At 39.7% G+C, this 13583-nt stretch overlaps 1 long non-coding RNA gene across 1 annotated transcript in view; it reads right to left on the bottom strand.

The window, feature by feature from the left end:
• Positions 10472–13583, bottom strand: part of LOC110265642 — a 23918-nt gene continuing 20806 nt past the window's right edge. The window contains exon 4 of the long non-coding RNA XR_002351816.1: positions 10472–10482. This is a non-coding gene — a long non-coding RNA (uncharacterized LOC110265642). The remainder of the gene's footprint in view (positions 10483–13583) is intronic.

The following is a 13583-nucleotide window of genomic DNA, read 5'->3' as shown; positions in this document are numbered from 1 at the left end:
AATAGCATTAAAAATAGCTCACCCTGGAGGAAGAGCTTACTGGCGTTTAAACGCCAGTAAGAAGCATCAAACTGGCGTTTAACGCCAGAAAGAAGCATCAAGCTGGCGTTAAACGCCAGAAACAAGCACCAAACCGGTGTTTAACGCCAGAACAGAGCATGGAATTGGCGTTTAACACCAAGAATGGGAGAAAAGCTGGCGTTAAACACCAGAAACAAGCAGCAAGCTGGCGTTTAACGCCAGACATGCATTTTAAGGGCGTTTTGCACGCCTACTTGGAGCAGGGATGCTAAGTCCTTGACCCTTCAGGATATGTGGATCCCACAGGATCTCCATCTACCACACCTCTTCTTCTCTCCTCTTCACACCTTTTCATAACACTCTTCCTTAAATACCCTTCACCAATCACCTTATTACCTCTTCCCCAAATACCTTTCACCAATCACCTTATTACCTCTTCCCCATAATCCCCACCTACCTCCAAATTCAAATTCCTTTTCCTCCCAAACCCAACCCTAATGGCCGAAACCTAACCTTCCCCCACCCTATATAAACCCCTTAACACTACTCCATTTTCACACATCACAACCACTACTTCTCCCCCTTGGCCGAATACACTCTCTCACTCTATCTCCTCCATTTTCTTCTTCTTCTACTACTTTCTTTCTTCTTTTGCTCGAGGACGAGCAAACTTTTTAAGTTTGGTGTGGTAAAAGTATTGCTTTTTGTTTTTCCATAACCATCAATGGTACCTAAGGCCAGAGAAACCTCAAGAAAGAGGAAAGGGAAGGCAATTGCTTCCACCTCTAAGTCATGGGAGATGGAGAGATTCATCTCAAAGGTCCATCAAGACCACTTCTATGAAGTTGTGGCCAAGAAGACATCCTCGTTGAAGAGGACAAGCCCATCACTAAAAAGAGGATGGAGCAAACAAGAGAGCCCACTCATAGACCTCAACAAGAGCATGAGGAAATTCCTCATCATGAAATTTCTGAGATGCCTCAAGGGATGCACTTTCCTCCACAAAACTATTGGAAGCAAATTAACACCTCCCTAGGAGAATTAAGTTCCAACATAGGACAACTAAGGATGGAACACTAAGAGCACTCCATCATTCTCCATGAGATTAGAGAAGATCAAAGAGATATGAGGGAGGAGCAATAAAGACAAGGAAGAGACATAGAGGAGCTTAAGAGCACCATTGGTTCTTCAAGAAGAGGAAGATGCCACCCTCACTAAGGTGGACCCATTCCTTAATCTCCTTGTTCTTATTTTCCTATTTTTCGGTCCTTGAGCCTTATGTTTTATTTATGTTTGTGTCTTTACTATATGATCATTAGTGTTTAAGTGTCTATGTCTTAAAGCTATGAATGTCCTATGAATCCATCACCTCTCTTAAATGAAAAATGCTTTTAATCACAAAAGAACAAGAAGTACATGATTTCGAATTCATCCTTGAAACTAGTTTAATTATTTTGATGTGGTGACAATACTTTTTGTTTTCTGAATGAATGCTTGAACAGTACATATGTCTTTTGAATTTGTTGTTTATGAATGTTAAAATTGTTGGCTCTTGAAAGAATGATGAAAAAGGAGAAATATTATTTGATGATCTGAAAAATCATAAAAATGATTCTTGAAGCAAGAAAAAGCAGTGAATAGAGAAAAGCTTGCGAAAAAAAAAGAGAGAAGGCAAAAAAAAAGAAAGAAAAAGAAAAAAAAAGCAAGCAGAAAAAGCCAATAGCCCTTAAAACTAAAACGCAAGGGTAAAAGGGATCCAAGGCTTTGAGCATCAGTGGATAGAAGGGCCCAAAGGAATAAAATCCTGGCCTAAGCGGCTAAACCAAGCTGTCCCTAACCATGTGCTTGTGGCATGAAGGTGTCAAGTGAAAAGCTTGAGACTGAGCGGTTAAAGTTGAGGTCCAAAGCAAAAACAGAGTGTGCTTAAGAACCCTGGACACTTCTAATTGGGGACTTTAGCAAAGCTGAGTCACAATCTAAAAAGGTTCACCCAATTTTTTATTAGTTTTTAAATAAAAATCACATTTCTGGACTTTACTAGGAGTTTGTGTATTTTTCTGTGATTTCAGGTAATTTCTGGCTGAAATTGAGGGACTTGAGCAAAAATCTAATTCAGAGGCTGAAGAAGGATTGCAGATGCTGTTGGATTCTAACCTCCCTGCACTCAAACTGGATTTTTTGGAGCTACAGAAACTCATTTGCACTGGAAAGTAGACATCCAGGGCTTTCCAGAAATATATAGTAGTCCATACTTTGCCCGAGTTTTGACGACGCAAACTGGCGTTCAAACGCCAACTTCCTGCCCTATTCTGGAGTTAAACGCCATAAACAGGTTGCAAATCAGAGTTAAACGCCAGAAACAGGCTACAACCTAGCGTTTAACTCCAAAAAGAGTCTCTATACATGAAATCTCAATGCTCAGCCCAAGCACACACCAAGTGGGCCCGTAAGTGGATTTCTACATCATTTACTTATCTTATGTAACCCTAGCTACTAGTTTAGTATAAAAACTACTTTTAGTGATTTATTTTACATCTTTTGATCATCCTTAATCAGGGATTAGTCTTTTTCCCTATTTTAGAATTCATATGCCATTTGGGGAGGCTGGCCATTCGGCCATGCCTAGACCTTGTTCTTATGTATTTTCAACGGTAGAGTTTCTACACATCATAGATTAAGGTATGGAGCTCTGCTATTCCTCATGAATTAATGCAAAGTACTATTGTTTTTCTATTCAACTCAAGCCTATTTCTTCTCTAAGATATTCATTCGCACACAAGAACATGATGAATATGATGATTATGTGACGCTCATCACCATTCTCACTTATGAACGCGTGCCTGACAAACACTTCCGTTCTACATGAAAGCAAGCTTAAATGCTTATCTCTTAGCCTCCTGATTTATGATCAGAGTCTTCGTGGTATAGGCTAGAATTATTGGCGGCCATTCTTGAGATCCGGAAAGTCTAAACCTTATCTGTGGTATTCCGAGTAGGATCTGGGAAGGGATGGCTATGACGAGCTTCAACCTCGCGAGTGCTGGGCGTAGTGACAGACGCAAAAGGATCACTGGATCCTATTCCAGCATGATCGAGAATTGACAGAGGATTAGCCATGCGGTGACAGTGCATTTGGACCATTTTCACTGAGAGGATGGGATGTAGCCATTGACAATAGTGATGCCCAACATACAGCTTGCCATGGAAAGGAGTATGAGTGATTGGATGAAAGCAGTAGGAAAGCAGAGGTTCAGAAGGAACAAAAGCATCTCCATAGGCTTATCTGAAACTCTCACCAATGAATTGCATAAGTATCTCTATCCTATTTTATATTTTAACTATCAATTCACCATAACCATTTGAATCCGCCTGATTGAGATTTGCAAGATGACCATAGCTTGCTTCAAGCCGACAATCTCCTTGGTTTCGACCCTTACTCACATAAGGTTTATTACTTGGATGACCCAGTGCACTTGCTGGTTAGTTGTGCGAAGTTGTGAAAAAGAACTACGATTATGAACGTGCGTATTAAGTTTTTGGCGCTGTTACCAAGGAATGAACAATCACGATTTCGTGCACCAACCACCACATTTGATTAAATCAGACTACTTTCAGTTATAAACTCTCTTACTCATGCATTACATCTTTTTTTTCTTTCTTTTCTTTAGATTTCAAGCTCAGTGAGCAATACATGAGACATCCTCTCAGAATAAAAATCAAATAACAAAATAAACAGTAAATTAAACTAGAACCTAGGAATTGAAATAACAACTGATCATGCAATAAAAAATAGCAGAAAACAGGAATATAACATAGTAAGAATGGGAGGGAATATAGAATGAAAGGAACTCAACCACCTCAGTTATCCTAGTGGCCGTTTCATTCTTCAGGCTGTGCTCCTCCGTGAAGATGATTCGCCTCCCTTTGGTGCCATAAAAATAAACAGAAAAGCCATAAGTGAAGCGACAACACCAAACTTAAAAGTTTGCTTGTCCTCAAGCAAAGAAGAACTAAAAGTAGGAAGGGACATAAAAGATGTGCGGAGGAGTAAAAACAAATATTATTGTAAAAGAAGAATAAAATGATAAAAGGATAAGAGAGGTTAAAATAATTAAAATATAGATATATATATTTTTTAATTTTTTGTTGTTGTTTGTTTTATATATATATATATATACCTTCCCCCCTTATTTATTTATTTTTTTACTTAGGTTTGATGTCAGGAGGAATTTTATTGACTGTCACCAAAGGTGGTTTGAGCTGCAGATTTTACTGTACATCATTAGGGGGTTCTTGAAGGTTTGGATCAACAAGCTCAGTCTGCATGCACCTCTCTTTTTCACCTGCTGAATGTATATCTTTGAAGACATGAAAGACCAGTTGCTCATTATGCACTCTAAGCACTAATTCACCTTCTTCCACATCAATCAGAGCTCTCCCAGTGGCTGGGAAAGGCCTTCCTAGAATTATAGAGGCATTCTCATCCTACCCCGTGTCAAGAATCACAAAATCTGCTGGAAGGAAGAACTTACCGACTTTGACCAAGATATTCTCTACTAATCCATATGCAGGCTTTATAGATTTGTCTGCCATCTGTAATGCTATCCTTGTGGGTTGTGCCTCTTGAATTTGCAACTTCTTCATCACAGACAAGGGCATTAAATTGATGCTTGCTCCCACATCACATAATGCTTTCTCAAAGGTTGTGCTCCCAATGGTACATGAAATTTGAAAGCTCCCTGGATCTGGCATCTTCCTTGGCAAGTGGTTCTGAATGATGGCACTACATTTCTTAGTCAGGACTATCGTTTCATCTCCCTTTAAAGGCTTCTTCTTTGACAACAACTCCTTCATGAATTTAACATAGAGAGGTATTTGCTCCAAAACCTCAGCAAAAGGAATATTGATTTGTAACTTTCTGAAAACTTCCAAGAACTTTGAAAACTGCTTGTCCTTGGTCTCCTTTTGAAGTCTTTGAGGATATGGCATCTTGGGCTTGTACTCAGGAGCTTTAAGCAACGTAGGATGAGTGTCAAGAGAGACTGGGAAAGGGTTGTCTGCACTCCTAGGAGGGGCATGTACTACTGTGTCTTCAGTCTGCTCTGGAGCTTCTTTTTCAACCGGCTCCTCAGTAACTTGTGCTTCTGTACTTACCACTTGTTCACTTATCAAGGTGATAGCCTTGCATTCCTCTCTTGGATTCACCACTGTATCACCAGGAAATGTACTTGGATGCCTCTCAGGTATTTGCTTGCTCAATTGGCCCATTTGCACCTCCAAGTTTCTAATGGAGGCTCTGATTTCCTGCATAAAATTGTTCATCATTGTCTCCCAGTTAGTGTTCTGTTGGGGTTGAGAGTATGCCAGCTGAGGTGGTTGTTGTTGATGAGACTGAAACTGGTGGTTATTTTGATTATTCTGCTGAAAACTGCCTTGAGAATTATTGTTAAATCTCTGAGATCTCTGAGGTTGGTCTCTCCACCCAAAATTTGGGTGATTTCTCCACCCCTGATTGTAGGTCTTTGGGTATGTATTATTATTGGGGTGTCTAGGAGCACTCCCCATGTAATTGACCTTGTTAGAAGAAGATTGAGTATAATCATAATTCTCATTTTGCATAAAATTACCTGTCATGTCATACGGGACCTCTTGAGGTGTATTCTGGGTGTTGACAGCTAAAACTTGCATTCCACTCAATTTTTGAGTAATTAAATTCATCTGCTAACTCAAAATTTTATTCTGAGTAAGGATAGTGTTCATACCTTGGGTCGAGCTAGGCGAGCCGGGTTAGACGAAGATAAAAATGACAAACCTCTTATAAAGGTTGGTCGACACTGACTTCTTCTCAAAGAGCTCGGCTAAAATTCTATCAGGGCCCAAGTAGGCCCAAAGCAGAAGATCACAGCCTACCTAAAGGCGGCTGGCCAAAGATAAAGGAACCCACCCACAAAAGATAAGTTAAGATAACTAACTTATCTCAAGGGAGGTCACTCCACACTACTATAAATACACTGGAGCACCTAGGTATAACTCATACTCTGATTCTACACAAAAATCTGCTCAAAGCCCGTGCTAAATTAAGCATCAGAGTCTCTTGCAGGTACCACCACCCTCCGATGATTAAGGATCAGCAACATTTCAAGGATCAGCAAGTCGGACACAACAGCTCTGACCACAATAGCAGATCTCCTTCGAGATCGACCTTCAGTTTCAGGTAACCCTCGGTACATTGGCGCCGTTGCTGGATACCCTGGAAGTCATCCCCCCGTCATGGCAGACAACCCTTATAACGATCATGATTTTGGCTCGGAAGAAAGAATGCCGCATAAGAACACGGATGCTGCATCCAAGGAAACACCTCAATCCAAGGGAGACAACCAAGCCCCAAACATAGAGATCTTAGATGCAATCCGGGAACAACAGGATCACCTTAAACAGCTCGAACAGGAAGCTGAACGGCAGTGAGAGGTCGAGAGAGACCTCCGGAAAGAAACAAGACGGCGTCGAGAGCTGGAGGACAAGCTCTTAAAGCTCGAAGCCTACCTTAAAACTAAGACCATCCGATCCAGTCGCGAAGATAGCCCCCACAAGGTCCAAGATCCGTTCACAAAGCAGATCATGAAAGTTAAAGTTCCAAAGGACTTCAAAGCCCCCGACATGACCCTGTATGATGGTACGTCTGATCCAAGCCATCATTTCAGCAATTTCAGAAGTCAATTGTGTCTTACGGATGCCTCGGATGCAATCCATTGTAAAGCCTTCCCTACCACTTTAAGTAAGACGGCGATAAAGTGGTTCGACAGCTTGCCGCCAAGATCAATAGCAAGCTTTGATGACCTTGCCAAGAAATTCTTAGCTAGATTCTCCATCCAGAAGGACAAAGCCAAGCATGCCTCAAGTCTGCTAGGGATTAAGCAAGGAGATCGGGAAAGCCTCCGCAACTACATGGAAAGATTCAATAAAGCATGTTTGGACATACAAAATCTTCCAACAGAAGCAGCCATCATGGGTGGTGAGGGAAAAACGATTCCACACAAACTCACCAGTAAGTGTACCGGGTCCCATCAAGTAGTAGTAACTCACCAGAGTGAGGTCGATCCCACAGGGATTGATGGATTGAGCAACTTTTGTTAGGTAATGAATTTAGTTAAGCAAATAGTTGATGATTTGAGTGAATCTTGATTAACAGATGTAAAATTGCAAGGAAATAAAAGAGAGTAGGTAAAAAATTGACAAAATCTTAAAGTGCAGAAGAAGTAAATTGCAGAAACTTAAAGTGCAAGAAAGTAAACAAGCTGAAACTTAAAGTGCAAGAAAGGTAAATAACTGAAACTTAACGTGCAAGAAATTTAAATTGTTGAATCTAAATTGACAGAAAACTTAAATTGCATCAAGAATAAAGGGATTTGGGTACTGGGATTCAATTTAACTAGAAAATGGAAGTGCAGTGGATTAAAGAAGTCTGAAATGAAGAGAAACTACAGAAGAACTAAAACAGAAATGAAAAATTGCAGAAGAGTCAAAATAGCAAGAAAGCTTAGCTCAATTATGAAATCCTAAAAGAGAAATTTGACAATTGCAGGAGAGTAATGATGAGCGGATAATTTATACGCTTTTTGACATTGTTTTTAGTATATTTTTAGTATATTTTAGTTAGTTTTTATTATGTTTTTATTAGTTTTTAAATAAAAATCACTCTTCTGGACTTTACTATGAGTTTGTGTATTTTTCTGTGATTTCAGGTATTTTCTGGCTGAAATTGAGGGACCTGAGCAAAAATCTGATTCAGAGGCTGAAAAAGGACTGCAGATGCTATTGGATTCTGACCTCACTGCACTCAAAGTGGATTTTCTGGATTTAAAGAAGCCCAATTGGCGCGCTCTCAATTGCGTTGGAAAGTAGACATCCTGGGCTTTCCAACAATATATAATAGTCCATACTTTGCCCATTATTTGATGGCCCAAACAGGTGTTCCAAGTCAGCTCAAGAATTCTGGCGTTTAACTCCAAAACTGGCACAAAAGCTGGAGTTAAACATCCAAACTGGCACAAAAGTTGGCGTTTAACTCCAAGAAAAGTCTCTACACATAGAAGCTTCAATGCTCAGCCCAAGCACACACCAAGTGGGCCCGGAAGAAGATTTCTGCATTAATTACTCATTTCTGTAACCTTAGGCTACTAGTTTTCTATAAATAGGACCTTTTGCTATTGTATTTTCATCTTTGATAAGTCTTATGCTATCTTAGACACGTTGAAGGCTGGCCAGTCGGCCATGCCTAGACCTTGTCCTTATGTATTTTCAACGGTGGAGTTTCTACACACCATATATTAAGGTGCGGAGCTCTGCTGTTCTTCATGAATTAATACAAAGTACTATTGTTCTTCTATTCAATTCACGCCTACTTCTTCTCTAAGATATTCATTCGTTCTTCAACTTGATGAATGTGATGATCCGTGACACTCATCATCATTCTCACCTATGAACATGTGCCTGACAACCACCTCTGTTCTACTAGCAATGGCTTGAATGCGTATCTCTTGGGTTTCTAATCTAAGATTGGAATCTTTGTGGTATAGGCTAGAATTATGGCGGCCATTCCTAAGATCGAGAACGTCTAAACCTTGTCTCTGGTATTCTGAGTAGGATCTGGGAAGGGATGACTGTGACAAGCTTCAAACTCACGATTGTGGGGCGTGTGACAGACGCAAAAGGATCAATGGATCCTATTCCGACATGATCGAGAACCGACAGATGATTAGCCGTGCGGTGACAGCGCATTTGGAACGTTTTCACTGAGAGAACGGGAAGTAGCCATTGACAACGGTGATGCCCAACATAAAGCTTGCCATGGAAAAGAGCATGAATGATTGGAAGAAGGCAATAGGAAAGCAGAGGTTCAGGAGGAACAAAGCATCTTCGTACACTTATCTGAAATTCCTACCAAAGAATTACATAAGTATCTCTATCTTTATTTTCTATTTTATTTATCTTTTAATTATCAATTCTCCATCACCATTTGAATTAGCCTGACTGAGATTTACAAGTTGACCATAGCTTGTTTCAAGCCGACAGTCTCCGTGGGATCGACCCTTACTCACGTAAGGTATTACTTGGATGACCCAGTGCACTTGCTGGTTAGTCGTGCGAAATTGTGACAAAGTGTGATTCACGTTTGAGAGCTCCAAGCCCTTTAGCGCCATTGTTGATGATCACAATTTCGTGCACCAAGTTTTTGGTGCCGTTACCGGGGATTGTTCGAGTTTGGACAACTGACGGTTCATCTTGTTGCTTAGATTAGGTACTTTTCTTTTTATTTTTCAGAATTTTTAAGAATGAATTCTAGAGTTTCACAAAAATATTTTATGTTTCTTATTTGAGTATAGTATCAATTTTTAAGTTTAGTATCGAATTTATACATATTGTTCTTTATTGATCTTCAAGTTGTTCTTGATAATTTCATTGCTCTGATCTTTAAACTCTCTTGTTTTGTGTGTTTTGTTGTTTTTCTTATGCATTCTCAATTTGTTAAAGCCTCTAATATAAAATTTCTAAGTTTGGTGTCTTGCATGCATTGTTCATTTGATCTTAGTTGCATTTTTTGTTATTTCTCATCATTAAAAATTCAAAAATATTTTCAAAATTTTGTCTTTTCAAGTCAATAATACAGAGAATTGAAGATTCAGAACATTCAGCAGAGGAATTAAACAGAAAAAAACTGGGCGTTCAAAACGCCCGTGAAGAAGAAAAACTGGCGTTTAAACGCCAGCCAGGTTGGGCGTTTAACGTCCAAAAAGGTAGAATTTTGGGCGTTAAACGCCAGAATGGATGCCATTCTGGGCGTTTAACGCCAGAAGGACACTAGAGGGAAGATTTTGTTTTTAATTCAAATTTTTTTCAAATCTTCATAATTTTTCAAAATCAAATCTTTTTCAAATCATATCTTTTCAATCATATCTCATCAAAACCAATTTCTTTTATTTATTACTATTTTCGAAAATCCTTGCTAAAATTAATGATTTACTTCAAAATTTTCAAGTTGTTACTTGCCTATTAAGAAAGGATCAAATTTTAAATTTTAAGAATCATATCTTTTACTTTCTTGTTAGTCAAGTAATCAACTTTAATTTTAAAACTTTCTCTTTTTTTTAATTTGATTCTCAATCATATCTTTTCAATCATATTTTTTCAATCACATCTTTTTCAAAATTAATTTTCAATCATATCTTTTTGATTTTAAATTTCTTTCCCAAACTTAATTTTCGAAAATCTCAATCAAATTTTCAAAATTTTCTTTTTATTATTTCAAAATATTTTTAATTTATTTTCAAAAATTCTTCCCCTCTTTTCACATCCTTCTATTTAAGGGGCTAACACTCCTCCTCAAGGTGCAATTCGAACCCTATTTCTTTAATAAGTTCGAATTCTCTCATCTCTACCTCCTCCTTCTATTCTTCTTTTCCTCTGACACCTCAAGGAATCTCTATACTGTGACATAGAGGATTCCCTACTTTCTTGTTCTCTTCTCTTTCATATGAGCAGGAACAAAGATAAAGGCATACTTGTTCAAGCTGATCCTGAACCTGAAAGCACCTTGAAGAGAAAGCTAAGAGAAGCTAAAGCACAATTCTCTCTAGAGGGCCTAACAGAGCTTTTCAAGGAAGAAGAAACCATGGCAGCCGTAAACAACAATGCCAACAATGCAAGGAAGGTGCTTAGTGACTTTACTGCACCTACTCCCGACTTCTATGGGAGAAGCATCTCAATCCCTGCCATTGGAGCAAACAACTTTGAGCTTAAGTCTCAATTAGTTTCTCTAATGCAACATAATTGCATGTTTCATGGACTTCCATTGGAAGATCCTCATCAGTTCTTAGCTGAATTCTTGCAAATCTGTGACACAGTCAAGACCAATGGGGTTGACCCTGAAGTCTACAGACTTATGCTTTTTCCTTTTGCTGTAAGAGACAGAGCTAGGACATAGTTGGATTCACAACCTAAAGAAAGCCTGAACTCTTAGGAAAAGCTAGTTAATGCCTTCTTGGCAAAGTTCTTTCCACCTCAAAAATTGAGCAAGCTTAGAGTGGAAGTCCAAACCTTCAGACAGAATAAAGGTGAATCCCTCTATAAGGCTTGGGAAAGATACAAGAAATTGATTAGAAGATGTCCTTCTGACATGCTTTCTGAATGGAGCATCATAGGTATTTTCTATGATGGTCTGTCTGAACTATCCAAGATGTCATTGGGTAGCTCTGCTGGAGAATCTCTTCATCTGAAGAAGATGCCTACAGAAGCTCAGAAACTCATTGAAATGGTTACAAATAACCAATTCATGTACACTTCTGAAAGGAATCCTGTGAATAATGGGATAGCTCAGAAGAAAGGAGTTATTGAGATTGATACTCTGAATGCCATATTGGCTCAGAATAAAATATTGACCTAACAAGTCAATATGATTTCTCAGAGTCTGTCTGGAATACAAGCAGCAACAGGCAGTACTAAGGAAGCTTCCTCTGAAGAAGAAGCTTATGATCCTGAGAACCTAGCAATGAAAGAAGTGAATTACATGGGAGAACCCTATGGAAACACCTATAATCCTTCATGGAGAAATCATCCAAATCTCTCATGGAAGGATCAACAGAGACCTCAACAAGGTTTCAACAACAATAATGGTAGAATAAACAGGTTTAGCAATAGCAAGCCTTTTCCATCATCTTCTCAGCAACAGACAGAGAATTCTAAGCAAAGCCACTCTGACTTAGCAACAATAGTCTCTGATCTAATCAAAACCACTCAAAGTTTTATGACTGAAACAAGGTCCTCCATTAGAAGTTTGGAGGCACAAGTGGGTAAGCTAAGTAAGAAAATTACCGAACTCCCTCCTAGTACTCTCCCAAGCAATACAGAAGAGAATCCAAAGAGAGAGTGCAAGGTCATAAACACGTCTCACATGGCCGAACCTGGAGAGGAGGAAGAGGCAGTGATCTCCACTGAGGAAGACCTCAATGGACGTCCACTGACCTCCATGGAGTTCCCTGATGAGAAACCATGGGAATTTGAGGCTCACACTGAGACCATAGAGATTCCATTGAATTTACTTCTGCCATTCATGAGCTATGATGAGTATTCTTCCTCTGAAGAAGATGAAGATGTTACTGAAGAGCAAGTTGCTAAGTACCTTGGAGCAATCATGAAGCCAAATGCCAAGTTGTTTGGTAATGAGACTTGGGAGGATGAACCTCCATTGCTCATCAAAGAACTGGATAACTTGACTAGGTAGAGATTACCTCTGAAGAGACAAGATCCTGAAAAGTTCTCAATACCTTGTACCATAGGTACCATGACCTTTGAGAAGGCTCTGTGTGACCTAGGGTCAAGCATAAACCTCATGCCTCTCTCTGTAATGGAGAAGCTAGGGATCATTGAGGTACAAGCTGCAAGAATCTCACTGGAGATGGCAGACAATTCAAAAAAATAGGCTTATGGACTTGTAGAGGATGTCTTGGTAAAAGTTGAAGGCCATTACATCCTTGCTGATTTCATAACCCTAGAGACTGGGAAGTGTGTGGATGAATCCATTATCCTTGGCAGACCCTTCCTAGCCACAGCAAAAGCTGTGATTGATGTTGACAGAGGAGAATTGATCATTCAAGTGAATGAAAACTCCCTTGTGTTTAAAGCTCAAGGATATCCCTCTGTCACCATGAAGAGGAAGCATGAAGAGCTTCTCTCAATACAGAGTCAAACAGAGCCCCCACAGTCAAACTCTAAGTTTGGTGTTGGGAGGCCACAACCAAACTTTAAGTTTGGTGTTGAACCCCCATATTCAAACTCTAAGTTTGGTGTTGGGAGGTTCCAACATTGCTCTGAACATCTGTAAGGCTCCATGAGAGCCCACTGTCAAGCTATTGACATTAAAGAAGCGCTTGTTGGGAGGCAACCCAATCTTTAATTATCTATATTAAATTTCTATTTTCTTTTGTTATTTTATGTTTTCTATAGGTTGATGATCATGTGAAGTCACAAAAATAATTGAAAAATCAAAAACAAAAGGAAAAACATAATGAAAAATAGAACACCCTGGAGGAGAAACTTACTAGCGTTTAAACGCCAGTAAGGGTAGCAGAATGGGCGTTAAAAGCCCAGTCTGGCACCATTCTGGGCGTTTAACGCCAGAAATGGGCACCAGACTGGCGTTTAACGCCAGGAATGGGCAAGAAGCTAGCGTTAAACGCCATAAATGGGTAGCAGCCTGGCGTTTAACGTGAGGATTGGCAGCAAGGGGCGTTTTTGCATGCCACATGGTGCAGAGATGAGAAATCCTTGACACCTTAGGATCTGTGGACCCTACAGGATCCCCACCTACCCCACCCCTCTCTCTCTCTTCTTCACCCATTCACCAATCACCTCAATACCTCTTTCCCAAAAACCCCTCACCTATCAAATCCCACCATTCTCTTCACCACTCACATCCATCCTTCATAAAACCCCACCTACCTCACCATTTAAATTCAAACCACTTTCCCACCCAAACCCACCCATAATGGCCAAACCATACCCCCCTC

The sequence above is a fragment of the Arachis ipaensis genome, chromosome B08, assembly GCF_000816755.2.
Source record: "Arachis ipaensis cultivar K30076 chromosome B08, Araip1.1, whole genome shotgun sequence".
NCBI lineage: Eukaryota > Viridiplantae > Streptophyta > Magnoliopsida > Fabales > Fabaceae > Arachis > Arachis ipaensis.
The sequence above is the reverse complement of the archived record's forward strand: the minus strand, read 5'-3'. Positions and strand labels throughout refer to the sequence as shown.